The sequence below is a fragment of the Papaver somniferum genome, chromosome 9 (assembly GCF_003573695.1).
Source record: "Papaver somniferum cultivar HN1 chromosome 9, ASM357369v1, whole genome shotgun sequence".
Classification (NCBI taxonomy): domain Eukaryota; kingdom Viridiplantae; phylum Streptophyta; class Magnoliopsida; order Ranunculales; family Papaveraceae; genus Papaver; species Papaver somniferum.
The window spans coordinates 70,757,929-70,776,712 of NC_039366.1; the positions used below are offsets into that span (position 1 = coordinate 70,757,929).

The 18,784-nt window shown below is 34.2% G+C and overlaps 2 long non-coding RNA genes across 3 annotated transcripts; both read left to right on the forward strand.

Annotated features, from left to right (window-relative positions):
- Positions 1-663: 663 nt before the first annotated feature.
- LOC113309137 lies at positions 664-4,886 on the forward strand. Of its 2 annotated transcripts, none has more exons than XR_003340347.1 (8): positions 664-1,075; positions 2,076-2,246; positions 2,866-3,012; positions 3,110-3,202; positions 3,305-3,720; positions 4,238-4,323; positions 4,452-4,488; positions 4,608-4,886. It is a non-coding gene; the product is annotated as an uncharacterized LOC113309137 (long non-coding RNA). The 2 variants fall into 2 exon arrangements; XR_003340348.1 differs by having other exon boundaries at positions 2,082-2,246.
- Positions 4,887-5,854: 968 nt separating this feature from the next.
- LOC113308616 lies at positions 5,855-8,285 on the forward strand. The gene is made up of 2 exons (XR_003339944.1): positions 5,855-6,946; positions 7,291-8,285. It is a non-coding gene; the product is annotated as an uncharacterized LOC113308616 (long non-coding RNA).
- Positions 8,286-18,784: the final 10,499 nt, after the last annotated feature.

Consider the following 18,784-nt stretch of genomic DNA (forward strand, 5'->3'; position numbering starts at 1 on the left):
ACCTACGTGTCATGCACGTATCAGTCAAAATCAAAATTAATGGGACCTTTCCTTCTCCATGGGATCAAAGATGATCGAAATTAAGGGCTTGGATGGTGTCACCTAATGGTGGAAAGGTGTGGTGGAAGTGTGACAGCTTATCCTGAAGTTGTTTGTGTTAACGTGAACCAGCAAACCTTGTCTGCAAGAAATTCCATGAAAAATGAGTATTTATACTCCCTCTGTTTCAGGAAAATGATTTTTTTTATTTCTTTTTTAATAATTCAACCTATTGTCATATAAAAATGAAAATATTATTTTTCCCAAAACAAAAATTATATTTGTTAAGCAGATTAACTAAACTTATAACATTGCACAAAGGACGTTCTTGTAAACTGGACTGGAGGAATGGTCCTTCCTGGTATTTTCCGTATCTAAACAAAAACCAAGTAAAAGTAATTTTAAACCAAACTATGTCTGTCGCCTTACCTTACCTCGTTATGCTCTAACTCCCATCCCATCCCATCCCATCACGAAAACTGAATACATAACTACTTGTATAAACAGAAAATGGGCTATATAGTTAAAATTGTACATTTTCTGGGTCAAATGGACGGGTAGCTTTTGTTCTGGATCAAATGGACGAGATTTTTCTTTTTAATGAAACAGACTTAATTACCCTTCTTCTCCATCGTCTCCATAGAAACCAGATCCAAAAAAAAATATTTCAATCTCTCGTTCTCAGTAAGCGTCTCCACCTCATCTTCTTCATCAATCAAACAACAACTACCATCGTCTTCTTTCTACACCACCAGAAAACAGCAGCACCACCATCAACAACATAATCTTCTTCCAACTCCATTATCAACACCATCAATCTACCACTACCAACATCGACATCACCACCACCATCTCTACTACCAGAAGAGACCAACGACGTTGGTAACATCATGTTTCTCCAACACCGTCACCGATGTCGTCACCACCGCCACCGTCCATAAAGAAATCTCTTATGCCCTAATTTAAGTTAGATTTCTCAAATTCATAAATTGAGAAAATTAGGGTTTTGTGTTAATTGAAGTATATGTTCAAATAGGTAAGCTCAAGACTCCAATTATCTTTGATTACATTCAAAATACTTTAATTATAGTTATAAAATTTGGTGCATGTTGATTTGTTTTTATTTTGGAAATGTATAGATATCATATTTTAGAATGACATGGATTTTGATTCTTGAATTGATTGATTTTGCGTTCATGTAATTTGATGCAATTAACTAAGTGATTTTCCTGTGTTGTCTTTAATTCCTTATTCCTTATGATTGATGAATTTAAATCTAACGATGAAACCAGTTCCATCCAGGATGAAACCGGCTTCATCCAGATTTAATGTGCAGTTTCAGCTGATTTAAAGTATGATGAAACTTGTTTCAATAAGCATATTGCCTCTGTATACATTCCATTTTACAAAATTGACTGAATTCATATACCTAGATGCACTAAAGAGAAGAAAAAATTATATTTTATTCAAAATCGGTTTCATCATGTTTTAGGTGTAGTTCAATACTTCAATTTGCTTTCATCCATGTTTGTTGGTGATGAAACTGATTTTATCCCTTTTGAATTTGTTTTTATACAAGTTTAAAATAGGATGAAACTAGTTTCATCCTGCTTAATTAGGATGAAACTAGGATGAAACTAGTTTAATCCTTTCTAAGATTGAGTAAAAATTTTTTTTTTTTTTTTGCAAAATATGCAGGATGAAAACTAGTTTCATATAGTTTATTCATTGATATACCATTTTCGTCAGAATACTCAACTAGAAACCAATTTCATCTAGTTGTAAACTTTCATATAGCTGTATTTTCGCCAAACGTGCAGGATGAAACCGGTTTCATATACTTGCATATTGATATACCTTAATTTCGTAAGAATACTTAGGATGAAACCAATTTCATCTAGTTGTAAACTGTAATATAATTGTTTTTTTGTCAAAATATGCAGGATGAAACTAGTTTCATCTAGTTATAGACTATTATATAATTGTATTTTCATCGGAATATGCTGGATGAAAATCAGTTTCATCTTGTTTTGAAGGTGCAGCTGCAGGATTGGACCGAGCTTGGTTGCAGTTGAAACTGAGCCTAAGAAGATGTTGTTCTTGCTGGTAAACAGATGAATTCGAGGTTGAGCTGTTGTTGCTGGAAGATTATGATGATGAATTAAGAACGAGTTTGGTTCAGGGAAATGAAGAAAATACTCAAATTTGTAAGATTCCAAACCCCAATTGTCTTCTTAATTACATTTGATTTTTAATTGGTTTCATTCAGTTGAAAAGTTGATGCTAATGTTGACATAAATTTTGGACGTGAATTTAATGCTTTAGTTTTATTTTTTATGCATTTATACACATACTAGCTTAAATTTGTGTCAATTTTGTTTAGATTTAGCTATAGAATCAGATGCAATTGACTACACCATTGTTTACATCTTAGTGTAAACTTTGATGTATTTTTGTATTATATCACTAGTGGACACTGAATGAAACCGGTTTCATCTTGTGTTTCATCATGAGTTGCAACTGGATGAAACTAGTTTCATCATGCGTTCCCGGTGGATGAAACCTCTGTAATAAACATCTTGTTCACCTACATGCTCCCATGAAAGATATTGTTGCCATGTCTCATTAAAAGTTCAAGGTGACCTCAGTTTCATCTTGTTTTATTATAATATGTTAAATTAAACTCAGTTTCATCTTGTATTACATTGGTTAGAAATTTTGTTCACCATGAATAAACTAAGATGAACCTCAGTTTCATCCTGTTTTATTATATTCGGGTGAAACCTGATTGAATGTGGTTACTCTGTTTATGTTTGTGTTGTGCAGGGCAGGCAAGGTATTGTTAGGCAAATTTACAAAGGCAACATATTTGTATATGATAGTGAAAACGATCTTGAGAATGGTGGATACTTTTGCGCTAAGTGCCAAATGTGTGAGAAGATTAAGCTGTTCAATGGCTGTCAAGATATCGATGTATGTCTTATAAACATGTTTGTGGTGTAACTTGTCTTCTTGTTTTATTTCTTCCTATCATCAAGTTTAATTTGGTTGCTACAAGTTGATGATTCAGGTCCCACAGGGTTTAAGGATTCAGCAGCATCTCTGAAATCTCCTCAATCATCTAGATCGTCATGACAGGCAAGAAGGGAAAACAACCAAGAGTGTACGCTCTCAACTGTTGATCTCTTGTATTTTTCAAGCTGGTTGGTTTCGAAGGTGAATTTTTTTCGTGTTGCTTCTAACGTAGTACCTTCCATATATGTAGTCAACAATAACCGCCAAGGTAGGGAAGGAGCTTTCTCCATTGGCCAAACTTTGAGAATCCGAATTGGTCTCTCTTAAGGGCCACCTTTGCCGCGTGATTGTCATCTACCAGACTGATGTTACAGTAAAACTCGATTATCATTTGGCAAACAATGCTAAGAGATTCTGTATACATGGAGTTCAGAGGTGTTGGACTGAATCAAATTATGTTTCTTGAGAATTGTTCATTTTCTTACTTTGTTTTGTCCAATAGGTTCAGTTGATAAATAAAAAACCCAGCAAATCTCTATATTCCAAGGCAACTAACGCTGGTGTTGATCCCAAAGTGGCTGCTAAAAGACTCAAAATTGACTGGGATACAACTGCAGATATTGACGATGTGAGGCTAGTGACCAAGTAGACGTACCCGCCGCCATGGTTTGTTTTCTTATCTCCTCTCTCGGGCTTCATGCAACTTTTTCCAAGTTTTAGTGCGTACTCGAATCTCAGAAGGTGTGAATTGATGTGCCCAATTTTCCAATCGGAACAACCACATAAACATACCCCCACCTCCCACCCATAGACATGATAATCATATTTAATTTACCACAAACACCTTATATGTACTCTTAAAAACTGGTCATATATATATCCCTGTGAACTCTGGTTAAGCATTATTTGTGAGGAACATGACTGAAGTAATACGTAGGATCATTCTGACGTCAAAAATAGAAACTCTACTTTTGTGATCCTTAGTTTTTATTTCCATGTCTTCTGTTGGGACTGTTAGAACCAAGTTCTAATATAGTAGTTTGAAATTTCACTAGTCCTACATTCACGTGTTCTACATTTTTAAACCAGTTACGACACCTAATCCTAACCCTATGAACTTCACTTTTCTGCTTTGACAAGGCTCTTTTTGAGTATGTAACCAGGCTAGCTAATTGTCATGCAGGGATTTGGTGCGTTGTACTTGGTTACCGCTCTTCCAGTTATCGTTGGAGTCTCCGTCGTACTGATTCTGTTCTTTAATTCTCTGCAGTAATTGTTTTGCTTCTTACTTGTCTAATAAAATCATTGAGTCTACCTAGTTAATACTTTTGGTTCCGGTTAGTCTTTTGTCAATGTTCGTTTTTATTTTTATTTTCTTCTGTTATTCTTTTGCGCAGTTAAAGCTGAACATCTTTCTGAAGTTGGTGTGAAGAGGTGAGATTTCCTTGTTACTCGTTTGGCTTCATTTTTCTGGGAACCAACCTGTTCTCTAATTATTTCCTTACACGTGCAATTATGTGTGTATGAAATATTTGCTTGTTTCTTCCATCCAGGATGGAGGAATTTTGAGGTGTCTGTTTTGCTTGGTCGTAGCGTAAGAAGTGGTATTTTAGGTGTTGAAGTTAAGAAGCACGCACAACTGGTGGAGTTTTGGTTGTTGTTAGACTAAGAAGAGGTATTTTAGGTGATTGATATTTTTTTGTTTTTATTTTCCTGGGTCAAATATCCAATTTAACTAAATGAACAATATTTTTCTGTTTAATGTCCATATAAACAGTATCTAAACCTAACCGTCCGTTTCACCCAGGAAATATTAGTTTTGGTCTTTTTGACCAATTTTGTGTTGTATAAATAGCATCACATCTCTCTTTAGGTTAGCCTACTGCCACTAAACTAGTCACCAGAGAAAAGAAAAACAAGAAAGAGAAAAAACTTCATTAACTAAATTTGAATGGAGATTAAGAAAGATGATGGAAGTTTTTGTTCACGAATTATTGGAGTCCCATGTAAATCATTTGGGAAGAAATGTAACCGGTTAGTGAAGGAGCAAAGAGCAAGATTTTATATACTCCGGCAATGCGTGACAATGATGCTCGTATGCTGGCTGCGACTCTTAACTATTCCATTCTTATATCATCAACATTAGATAGAGTAGTTGTACATGCATCACCAAACAAAATTTTCATTTCTTGCTTATTTTTTTATTGTTTAATTTCATATAATTCTCCCTCAAAATTCAAATCCTCATCCTCAACCTACTAGTGTAATCTATTCTAGATGTAAGTTTATAAATGAGATATCAATATTGAATCATTATTTAGTATATATTCATCAAATTACAGAGCTGCCTGCGTACATACAACTGTCGGATCTCAGGACTCGACAGTACGATTTTATATGCATATTCAAAACCCAATCACCACTTCAGAGACGATGGGATTCATAAATGATTCCATAGGTTGTGTAAAACCAGTAGTAGTATAATTCACATGATTGACCAGACAGTCTAAGTACCATGCGTCCCCTTCTGATTTGAAGCAGAGGATTCATTCACTTGTACGTATTACTGCCCATGTCCAAAATTATAGTATTTGCCTCTTTGCGTCTTTCATTTATTAGGGCACCCATCACTGTCTCATCCACATTTTACTTGAACCAGTAAATCATGTAGGACTCTAAGGTCAATCAACAGTTATTAATAGTGTAAGGTTGGATACAATTAGATGTAATGGGCATATTTTATTGTTTTTATAGGGATTAAACTTATGAGCGTATCCAGAAATAAATTTGACTAGCATAATAATGTATATTAAGCTAATTTTGGTAAGCAATCTAGCTAATTGTCAGTGTCGTTTATTGGCTTAAACTTGTTTATCAGATCCATCTCCTAAATCTTCAACTAATATTGAAAAACTCAGTGATAAACAAGTTTAAGCAAAATTAACTAATATTGTAAATGTGACACTCCACTAGATCTTTTGTTTAAGCAAGGCAAACTAATACAGTAGCATATTAAAAAGTTTAAGCAATCTAGCTAATCGTCGAATCTTCATCAGATGCAGAAATTGAATGTTGTTCTTCTTAATTTAAACTTGTTTATCACTGAGTTTTTCAATATTAGTTGAAGATTTAGGAGATGGATCTGATTGAGTCTCGATGTTGATTAAGGGGATCTGAGATTTTGGCCGTGAATCGGTGAAGAGAAGAAATAACGAATCTGTGATGGAAATGAAAACTAGGGTTTGAGATCATGGAAGAGATGGTTGTGGTTGCTGCTAGAAATGAAATTCGAATTTATGAATATCCAGGGTTGAATTCTGATGCCGAGAATTGAATTGAATTGAACAGTGGAAATTGGAATTGAGGTGCTGTTTAGTGGATGTAATGGTGAAGTTGAAGGCTCAGAGCAGATGATAGTGGATTTTGACAGTCAGTGTTGGTGAAACTGGGAAGCTGCGGGTTGTTGATTGATTGAAGGGGAAATTGGTGTTTGCTGTTATAGATGGCTAGGTCAAGAATGCAACAACGGAGGATCTGGTGGTACTAATGGAATTGAAATGTTTATGCAGTGGTTGTATGTGAGATTGCAGGTGGTTGTTGGTGGTGCCGTAATTGGAATCTGGTGGCCGTGTCACAGAGGAGAATGGGTGTTGCAGGAACAAAAGATGTTTGTAGATTGTCGGAGCTGCAATAGGTTGTATAAAGTGCAGTGACAATGGCTTAAGGCTATGTTGGTGTTGCTGTTACATTGGTTAAGTGCTGAGTGGGGAGAGCTAATGCTATTGATTGAGGTACTGACATGGGTTCCATTTAACTTCCAAGGAAGAGTATCGAATTCACCATGATGCATCGGTTGACGCTAAATGAAAATGTTCAGACCTTCCATTGACAAGTAAGTTATTTCATGACCTTGTCAAGCCATCTCATAATGAATTATATCATCATGAAACTTTGTAATGTGAAAGTTTTCTTTTAGGAAATGTTTAAGGATTTAAGTCCTTGTCAATGTGGTAGTTTTCTTTGTCAGTGGTAGATTCAAACATGAATATGATTAAATTTATGTAATATGCGCGACATCTGTTATTTCTCTGCATAAAATGACCATACACTTATTATCTTGCTTGCCTGGACATACTTCAATTTACTTCCTTTCATTTGTTCTCACAATTTACCATCTAGCTTCTGCGCAATATACCTACAAGAAGTTGAGAGTGTTGTGGTTACAATGATATGCAGGTAAACAAGTTGTGCCTGATGTTTCTTATAAGGAGTTGGGTTTGTTGAATGAGAAGATATGGCTGCTGCTATAACTGAGATTTTAATGAGATGCAGAAGATAGAATTGTCAGGGCTGATGTTGTTGCAGAGCTGGAGATTTCAGGGTTATAGTGCTAGTGGATTGGAGGCTTAATTGTGTTGCAGCCAAGGATTGTGTTGCACTATGTATGTTTTTCAGTTGAGCACTTGAAAAAAAGGTGCAGTTGGTTAATAGTGGTTCGAAGAATGTATTGCTTGAATATAACTTTATGTAATTGGACACAACTTCTGCTAGTTGCCTCCATATACCGAGACAACTTGAACTAGTTGCCTCCATATACAAAGACAACTTTGGTCGGTTACCTCCATATACCTACTACATATAAGGAGATAACCATGGACCTAAGAGTGCTGGTTAGTACAGTTACAGATGAGCTTATGGAAGGAGATGTTTGTGCTATGTTGATGTTGACTGGAATGATAATGCCATGGAGATTAGAAGGCATAATATAAGTAGAAAATGAAGAAGATGGTTGTGCTGCTAATGCTTATGCTTTGAATCAAGAGAATAAATGAATGCTTAGGAAGTTTGAGCAGGAACTGAATGTGTATCCAGTCATTAAAGAGCAGAACAAGGAGTTTGTTGCTGCGTGTGTGTTGTTGATGGTGTTTGGGTAAGGGCATGAAAGTGACTGCATCTGTGTGGCTCATGTTGCAAGTGTACATAGATGGTTGTGGTCATGAAGCTATTGCAGGTAGAGTTTTGGTCATGAAGCTATTGCAGTAGCAGAGATGGAGGATGTGATACTGTCTGGTGGTGGTTCGAATTGTTGGGTGTGCAATGAAAAGAGATATGAAGTGGCAGGTGCTGGTATGCGATTTTGATATGTTACTTTGTATTGACGAATCTTTGGTGCTATAGTAGCACAACTGACTATATGTCAGAAGATGTGTGTTCCACTCACACTAGGTTCACTTTTTTGTGTACAAATTTTATTTTTTGGAGACAACTTATGATAGTTGCCTCCATATATGAAGACAACTTGTGCTAGTTGCCTCCATAACTGGGGACAACTTGGGCTAGTTGTTTCACTTTTGAAGACAACTTTGTGCTAGTTGCCTTCACTTTTGAAGACAACTTGAGCTAGTTGCCTCAGATTCGGATACAACTTGAGTTAGTTGCCTCCGGTATGGATACTATTTATTGGAGACAACTTGAGCTAGTTGCCTCCGATATGGACACAACTTCAGCAAGTTGACTCCACATGGTAGTGGTGGTCGGCGGCGGCGGTGATGGTGGTTGACGGCGGTGGTGGTTAGCGGCGGCGGTGTGATTGGTGGCGGTGGTGGTGGACATTGGTGGTGTTGGTGGACAGCGTTGGTGGTTGGCGGTGGTTGACAGTGGTGGTCGTCGGTGGTGGTGGTTGGTGGTTGGCGGTGGTGGTCGTCAATGGTGGCATTGGTGGACAGTGGTGGTGGGCGGTAGAGGTAGTCTTTTTTTTTTGAATGGTGGTTAGTGGTTTTGTATATACACTATACATAAGAGGGTATTTCAGTAATGTATTAAACTTAGGGGTATAATTTAAGTTGGAAAGGGTATTTTTCAAGAGGTCTCATACTAGGGGTATATAGATAATGTTCCCTATTAAAAGCTTAACCTTTCGTTTGTTGGCGGGGTGAGGGAACTCAATCGAGTAGAGACTGTCTGCGAATCATTCCTTGATTCAGTGCATTAACTTCTCAAATTTCTTGATTTTCAATGCAAATTTTTCGTTTCCTCGAGCAAATCATTAAGGTTGTGTTTGATAGGAGTTAATTCCATGGAATTAGCTATCTTTCCATGGAAACAACGTGTTTTCCGTCGTTTGGTCAAAAAATTGTTTCTATGGAGTTGCATTAAAAGTGTGGTCTGAAGTATGTTTTAAACTCAATTTCATGGAATTCCATGGAAAGTCTTTCCTTGCCTCCCCCGGGAACTGATTCCATGGAATTGTTTCCCTTCTTTGTTATCAAACACAGCCTAATAGTTCAGGTATTTCTTTTCGTTAGATCTATCAATCATGGGTATTGATTAATAGATGTTTGAGTGTAATAATATGAATTTTGAAGGAAAATACAATATCATGGTAGGGTTCATTGGTTGTGTATCTAATACAAAATCATGAATCTCGTCTGTCAGTCAACTTGACAAATAATCAAGATGAGAATACATATGGAGCATAGAGATTTTACTTAATTGGTCTGACTTGATTTTCGAATTAAATTTATAGACGCAGATGTTATATTACGAAATTAATGGAAATTAATAGGTCAATGTCAACTGATTCCACTGGATAAGGGCTTTTTCACAATTAAATTGGATAACTAAGATGATAAACATTATATCAGATCTGGTAAATGGGAAGTTCTTGATCAAATTTTGAGGATAGGGAATTGGATTCCAAATTTTCATCCAGAAAAACAGCGGACTTCTTCAGCTATGATTTGGGTTCATTTTCCTGGTTTAAATCTGGAATATTGGGATCAGAAAACACTCTTCGTTATTAGTAAAGCAGTTGGAAAGATATGAAAGTGGATATTATGCTAAAGTTTTAATTGATATTGGTTTAGCAAAGAAGATTCCTCATGAATTATGGATTAATACTATATACAGAGGCTTCTTGCAGAGTATCCTCCTAACCAAGTTGCCTAAGTTCTATACTAAGTGTAAAATTGCTGGTCATTTTCCTTTTTCATGCAGAAACAAGAATCAGGGAGTTAGTGTTGAACAAGTTGAGGGAAGTAATGCTAAAGAGAAGATACAGGAAAGTACTAGTGTTCCAAAAAAGGTTATGGAAAAGTTTGATATATGTCAAACTCCAGTTACTCAAATACATATACACAATGACTCGCTACACAGGCTAGTATACTCAAATTTCGGGAGAAATGTATAGTCCATTGAAAGAAATGGTTGAAGTAGAAAATGAGGTTAATGATAATGCACAAAATAATTTGGGAAATGTGTCTTTAGAGTCTGGAAAATTTCTCCAAATTGCAGAAGATAATGCAATTCAGAAGAGTGTGTTAAAATTTGTCGATGGAAATAGTGGATTTCAATAGAGAGAATTCCAGTTATTTCTTGGTCTAGAATTGTTCAGAGGGCTAAAAAGAGTTAGCGCTCACAATAAATTATGATGTTTAGTTAATCAATTTTTCCCTTCTTCAGTTTGGGTAGTTGAACCTAAAGTAGTGTGTAGTTGTTCATTTTGCAATAAATTGAATTTATACCCTGGAGTGCAAAGCATGGTAATTCATAATTCTCTTTTAAATAAAAAAAAGATACCTTGAACCCTAAACCCTGAAAATTATGAATTATTACAGGATCCAAAAACAGAGTTGCAGCACTATTGGTCAAATTTCCAACACGATAATAAAAGAATTTTGTGTAATTTAGATAGAACAGTTTTCAGTCAGTTATAGTTACAAAAATATGAAGACTAGGGATATAAAGTGGAGTTGAGAATTTCTTCTAATCATGGTCATCTTCTTAGTGGACGTGCTAGCGTTTCTAAGCCAACAATGCTCCTCAAAAATTCCAGAAAACGTGGTTAACTCATCCAAATTTTTTGGAAGTAGTTCAAGAGTGTTGATATGATTCCTTCTTTTGTTTTTCAAAGTAAATTAAAGAAACTGAAAAAAAGTGTTCAGAGATTGGAATTGGAATTCTTTGGAAATGTTCATGTCCAAATTAAAAAACCTGAAGAAATGGTTCAAGAAGCTATAATAAATTCTGATAATAATCATTTGATATTTAGGCTTTGGATAGTTTAGTTTCAGCTGAGAATGGTTATAACTCAAAGGAGGTGCAATTGAGCACTTTATATTGAAACAAAAATCAAGAATTAATTGGTTAAGGAAGGAGCTGCTAATACAAACTTTTTTCACACAAGTCTAAAAAATAAGACAATCAAGAAATTTTATTAGTGATTAGAAGCTAACAATAGTGACATTAATCTGATCAATATCAAGAAAATTTTGTTGATGTACTGATAAAGCATTTTAAGCAGAAGTTTAAATTTGAAGAAGTCACTATTGAAAATTCTTTATTAAAGGTCATTCCAAAGGTCATTACAAACGAAGATCAGGAGATGCTAGATGTTTATCCTGAAGAAGATAGAAATTAAAACAACTATTTTTAGTATGGATCTTGAAAATTCTCCTTGTCCAGATGGCTTCTATGGATTCTTGTATATAGCTTGTTGGTATATTATTAAGAAAGATGTTGTTCAAGCCATTCAATTATGTTGGAGCAGAAAATTCATATCTAAAGGTTTGAACTCCAACTTCTTAATTAGTTCTACTTCCAAAAGTTGAAGGTGAAAGAACTCCTAACCAATTCATCAGACCTCTTGGTCTAATTAATATGAGTTTTAATATATTTACAAAGATTATTACAACAAGGTTGAGTAACTTAATGATAAAGTTGATTTGTTCCCAACAAGTAGCTTATATTAAAGGTAGATGTATCCAAGAACTAATTTTGTTAGCATGAAAAATGGTCAATGAGATGAAGAAGAAAAGAAGAGGTGAAAATTTAGGTCTTAAGCTTGATATTTCACAAGCCTATGGTTCAGTGATCTGGATTTTTTATTTCGAGTTTTTAAAAATATTGGTTTTTCCAGTTCTAGGTGTGAATTGTTACGTACTCTTTCAAGTCAACTAGAATCTCAGTTATGGTTAATGGTGGTCCTTGTGGCTTTTTTTCACTGGGAAGGGAACCAAGACAAGGAGATCCACTATCTCCAACTTTATTTGTCTTGATGGAAGATGTGTTGAGTAGAAGACTCATTGAATTAGTGAATGGAGAATCTTTAATCCCAATTTTTTTTGTATTGATTGCCTTCATTTTCCTTAATGATTCCAAAATAAGCATAGAAGATCTTTTGAGACTTCTGGATGAGTATCAAAGGAGTTCAGGTCAGATAATCAATAGAAATAAAAGCAAATACGTTACTAATGGTACTTCAGGTTCAAAGAATAATCGGATTAAATAAATGATGCATATGAAAATTAACGAATTCATAGACAAGCATCTTGGTGTTATCCTAGCAACATGTACAGTGAAAACAACTACAGTTTGGCATATGGTGGAAATGATTCATAAAAAACTTGTAGTGTGGGAAGGAAAGCTTCTATCATTTCACGAAAGGCTAGTTCTCAACAAATTTGTCTTGTGCAACATTCCTATGTATATATAATATGGAAGTATATAAATGGCATATTTCAGTTACCAAAACTTGTGAAAAGAACTATAAGAGTCCGGAGATATTAAAATTAGGAAACACATATCTTTATCTTGAAAAAAAGTATGCACTCCATATGGAAGTTTTGAACCATTTGCAGAGTGTCTTCCCTTAGTACATTCCAGTTGGATAAGAAGAAGTTAGTGGGAACCCATTGGGACCTGGAGCTTTGTCTCCTCCCATGCTGCACAAAGCATTCTTTATTTCCAAAGCATCAAGAATAGCCAAAAGATTTTCATTCTCAAAAACAAAGATGGTGTTGGGTATGGAACTGAGGATGTCATGGTTTAAACAAATGGTTCAACAATATCCATTTTCTCAAAGAGCTTAGAAAAACATTCTAAGACCTTCTTTATGACAGAGATTCAATTTCTTTTTCATCTTGAATGGGGTCAATTCTATTTTTCTGCATTCTTTTTTTTTTGTTTAGGCGATGACTAGATGCAACCCTCCTTTTGCATAAATGCAACTTTTTACTTTGGAAAACATTTCTAATGGTTTCACCTATTTGCCATCCACACTTTTCCCATTTGTCACCCATAACAGAATTTTAAAGTAAATATATTTTACAATTCTAATTTTTCCTATTTACCACCTACCTATAAAAGTCAAATTAAACTTGACTAAAATTATCACCATTTTCTTTTCTTCTTCATTAATCTTTGTTTGCAGACAAAAAATCATTAAAAAATTATCGAAGGTTAGAATTCTGTTTTTAATTAGTATACAATTATGTTTAAATTTCGGCAACTTTTCTTTTGCATCATCGACTAAAATATACAGTATAACCGTTCATAAAGAGCCAACTAATTAGATATGATCACTGCTAATATAATAGTGATTTATCAATTACGTACGATCAGTCCTAATATACATATTTTTTCTTTTTTAAAAAAAAATGTTGTAGTTCAATCAATAACGTCTAGGCGGCATTTCAATTGAAAAAAGGAGTGTCTGTGTGGTCCAAAAATTCTAGTAGTTGGACAATTCAAGTGCAATACCATGAAAATGGTTGCGAGGACATCTCTGACATCCGATCAAAACAAAACAAGAAAAAGCCATCTTTGGATGCTTGTAAGTATGGCTTCAATCAGTTAGAGAGACCAATATAGTTTGATTGTAAATTTATTTAATCTTCATAAGATGTATGTCGATTGAGAAAACAATCCGATTAAAGTACATCGGCTGAAAGGTTTATTAAGCACCAACGATACAGATAGGGAAAAAAATGTAAATTTGATTACAGTAATAAAATCACAAAAAGCCTGTTTGTGATGTTCAATTTCTTTTTTCAAGGTTTGTTTGATTAATCAAATTAAAAAATATAGGTGAAAGATGATGGTCGATGGGTGGAGTCTGTGGATGGAATAAGAGAATATGCTCGATGGGTGTGGAGAGGGGGGAGAAATAATATATGAATTAGGGTTTCTTGTTATTTAGCTATTGGGTGGTCTTATTGTTGGGGTAAATAAAAAGTCAAAAGGTGTCATTTAGGAACTTTCAAAAATATATGGGTGGTAAATAGGATAGGTATGAGTGCTAATTTATGTGAGTGACAAATAGGGAAAGTATGGATGGTGAATAGGGAAAACCTTTCTAATAAACCCACGATAAAGTGGGCAGTGAATACTCCAAATTAAATTTAATCTCAAACAATCCATCCTGACGAATCCTAAATTGTTTAAAATAAAAAATAAATAAATCATTTTTAGAATGTAAACGACATCAATTTGTGCTTCAAAAGAAAAAAAAAATCAATTTAAGCTAATTATATGTGAATCGTTTTATCATAACTAATTCGCAACATTTGTTTTATCATCTGTATTAAACTAAAATCATATTTCAATTTAAAGGAGAATGTCTTATATCTATTCTAAATCCTAATTTGGTTTTTCACTTTACTGAAGTTTCAAAAGCTCGTCGTCATCATAATCTTTCTTATGGTAGTAATAATTGAAAATTATCATATAAAGAGATATTAATGGTGCATATATTTATTAAGTTAACATTGGTTTATCTTTTAACTCATTCATATATATACAAAGATTATGATGTTGGTGAAGTTTATTAATATGTCATGAAAACTATGATTTATGATGGGGTTGATAAACAAAATAAATAAACTTCCTATCTAAATGGTAGAAGATGAAGAATAGTAGGTACTTACTAGTACCAGTGAATGAATCCCCTGCTAAAATCATAAGGGGACGCATGGTACTGCTGCTGATATCTAGAATTATGTTTGCTTACTTTTAACTTCCATTTATTAGGTACTCATCAATGTCATCATTGTCTCATCTCATCTGCTTGTTGTACATTTTTTACTTGAACCAAGTAAAATCAAATAGGTCTTTAGGTGTAATGGGCATACTTTTTATTAATTTTATAGGGATTGATCTTATGACCATATCGAGAAACACAATTGACTAGCATAATATACTAGGAGGAACTCAACTTGAGCTAATTTTGGTGCGCAATCTAGCTAATGCCCAGTTATCTGTGTCGTTTATGGGCACTATCAAATCCCAAATTGGTGGTGGTCCATGGAGTAAATTTGACATTTCACTATATCTTTTGTTTAAGCAACGCAAACTAATAGTATACTAAAAACTTAACCTTCCAAAACGGTTAGGAGCCATTTTGGTCGTTTTACTCGTTTAGACTTAACCATAATTGTCTAGTTTGTCTTTGGTCACTGGATTGCTGCATACTGCTTGGCCTTTTATATGACATGTTTTCCTATAGGGTAAATTGCAAAGTAGATAGAAATTGTAGACAGTGCAAAGAAATATTCTTTTATCTTTACATCTTAACAGTTTTATAGGGATGCTCTAGAAAGGGGAAACCGCACATCAACATTATGCAATTCTAAACAAGTACCTCCAATAATATGAGCTTTTAATTTAAAGATAAAAGGCGTGATTTGTTTAGTACACTAATGGGTGAAAAATGCAAGAGATTTGAAGGGGTACGACCCCAGAAAGACCCAATGCACGTTCTTTTGTCTTTGAGATCCCTAGCCGAGCAAAAAAAATAGCTCGAGCACTTTGTTGTTTAGTCTACTAAACCCGATTCGGGTTAATGGCTAGTCCAGCGGGAGAAATTATTTACTCGCTAGTCCAAAAAAGGTTTGAAAAGAGTAAAATTACTTTACTAACCCTAACATATAATAGAGATATTTTGTAAAAAGGTCGTAACTTTATTATGTAATTAGAGTCTGGATCGCAGAACATGCAGTTGATGCATTTGGATCGTTGACTGACCAAAGACCGTTACATAAATGTTAGCTGACTTTTTTGTATTTACCAAAACCCTTGACCATACGTATACTAACGTTAACCGTTTAAATTTTTTAAAACATTTAGGCCAAACATCCTTTTCCATCTTCATCCATTCCAATGAATTTTCATTCTTATTTTCACCGACCAACATCATGAGATGTTCTGTGAGTTATCTTTCTTCATCCCCTTTCAAGTTCCATCATCCCTTTCTTCTTCTTCCCCTTTCAAGTTCCATAAACTCATGAGCCCTGTTTTATTAAAAAAAAAACAAAAACAAACAATCAAACCATTAATAAACAAACCCCCAAGGGAGGAAATTCGTCTTCTGATTTCAATAGATACAAATCAAACAAAGGGATTACTCAAATCAAAAAACGATTTACCCACCAAAACCCTATAAACTCAAAAGAAAACTCCTGAGATCACTAGATACAAATTAAACCAAAGGGCTTATTCAAATCAAACAATGATTTTAACTCATCGTCAAAACCATATACTCTAACGAAATCACCTGATTTAATGTAGTCGCTGAGAAAAAATACCTAGTTTAGTACGAAATACAACGGAGAAGAATATTAGTAGTGGTTGTGTAGCTTGGTTATCGTGGGTTTGGCGGAGGAAAAATTGTCTGAAAATGTAGCGAACCTGTTCGATGAAATGTGGTTGTGTAGCTTGGTTAGTTATTTAACAAAGTTAGGACATAATGTCATTCTAACTATTTTATAAGGGCATTTTGATAATATATTGGACGGTCAAATTTAGTCAACGACCCAAATGCATCAATTGCATGTTCTATGACCCAGACCCTAATTAGATAGAAAATTTCCGACCCTTTTACAAAATATCTCCATATAATACTATGTAAAACCCTTTTTTATGCTCTCCATTAGCTTCAGTACATACCAATTTGTGTTATGTTATGTATTGATACTACATATGTTACTACATATTAATATGTTATATGTAGTATCAATATGTTATGTATTGACACTGTTATGTATTGATATTACATACCAATATGTATTATGTTATGTATTGATACTGCATATGTTACTACATATTAATATGTATTGATACTACATACTACAGATGTTATTACTTATGTTACTACATGCTATATATTCATATGTATTGATACTACATACTACATATGTTACTACATATTAATATGTATTGATACTACATACTACATATGTTACTACATATTAACATATGTATTGATACTGTTAAGTATTGATACTATTAAGTATCAATACTAATATGATACTACATATGTTATGTATTGATACTAATCAGATGTGGAAGGGTGTTTTAAGCATTTAGAAAACACACTTTATAATCTCCACAAAGTATTCGGACCAACGAGTAAATAATTTGGTCCAAAAACATGTTTTTGGACTAGCGAGTAAATTAGTTTCACGGGTGGATTATCCATTAACTGGGTCATGAAAAACTGGATTAAACAGTAATTCCTACAATAATTTCCAGTTTCCACTAGCCAATTACCTAATTTAGATTTCGCGCGACCGGTCCCTATCAACTCCATACCAGATGGAAATCACTTGGCTAAATTCATAAATTGTACTCAATTGATCAATTCGTTTTTTTTTTACTCACATTTGTATCCTGCTAACTTGGCTACCAAATTTAATATTTTTTTCATATTTCTTTTATGGAAATCATTCTGGCTTAAGTTTTCCCCTTTTCTTTTTTACAAAGAACAAAATTACCTTCTTGTTGTGGTCTAATTTTTTAAGTGAAAAGAAAAAAGAAATAAAGAATGGACGAGATATATAACAATGTGGTTGGATAAAATTAGATGTAATGGACATATATATATTGTTTTTATAGGGATTGAATTTGTGAAAGTATCGAGAAGCATATTCGACTAGCATAACTTATTGTGAGGAACTCAACTTAAGCTAATTTTGGTGTGCAATCTTGCCAATACCTAATGTCCAGTTAGCTGTGTCATTTGTGGGCGCTATCGAAATGGGTTGTGGTCCATGGAGTAAATATGACATTTACTTAGATTTTTATTCTGGCACCGCAAACTAATATATATTAAGAACTTAACCCTTCAAAATGAAAATGCACTCATAGTCGTGTGATTTGTTTAGTACATCATAAAGTTAAAACAAAATGCTCAACAGATCGAGCAAGAAAAACACGAAACTAGTCTTGGAGGTGGGAACAGAATGCTCAACATATCGAGCAAGAAAACAAGAGACTAGTCTTGGAGGTGGAAACGACTATCAATGAGCTCGAAAGAACCGATTAAATCGTGAGAAGATGGTCTTCAGAAAATTTGATCATTGTTTGGCTGTCTTCGTCTTGAGTAAGATGAATTCCTCTGAAAGAGGAGAAATTTTTTCCAACAGTATGAAAAAAAGACCGGAAAACATAATCATACTTCAATACTTAGTAACAGTAACCAGAGGAAACAAAGCCATTAATAAAAAAACAGGGACGATATAAAATCACAAAAAGAAGCATTATAACAACGCGGATAAACCATCGAAAACTGGCAGGAACTAACATAAAACCTTACAAACATCTTAAACCTTATCTATTCTACTCTAACTAACTAAAACTATAAAACTTTAACTAATACTGCTCAAATATACTTAGATCCGCTAAGATCTAAGCAGTTTCAAACTTGTCAGATAAAATTTCATTGTTCTACCGGAATTGCATTGGAAAGGGTCCTTGGGACTAAAATATAAGCATGTTATCATATGAAGTTACCAATCTATATTGAGTATTAGAAGTATCAAGCAAAAAACATCTTTCATCATACGTAGTTTGGTAATATCCCATAAAATTTAATACCTACTCGTAACAACTTTCATTATAAAAATCTCCAACACACTTCTCTAAACTCAAAATTTAATAAGCAAAAATTTTGTTT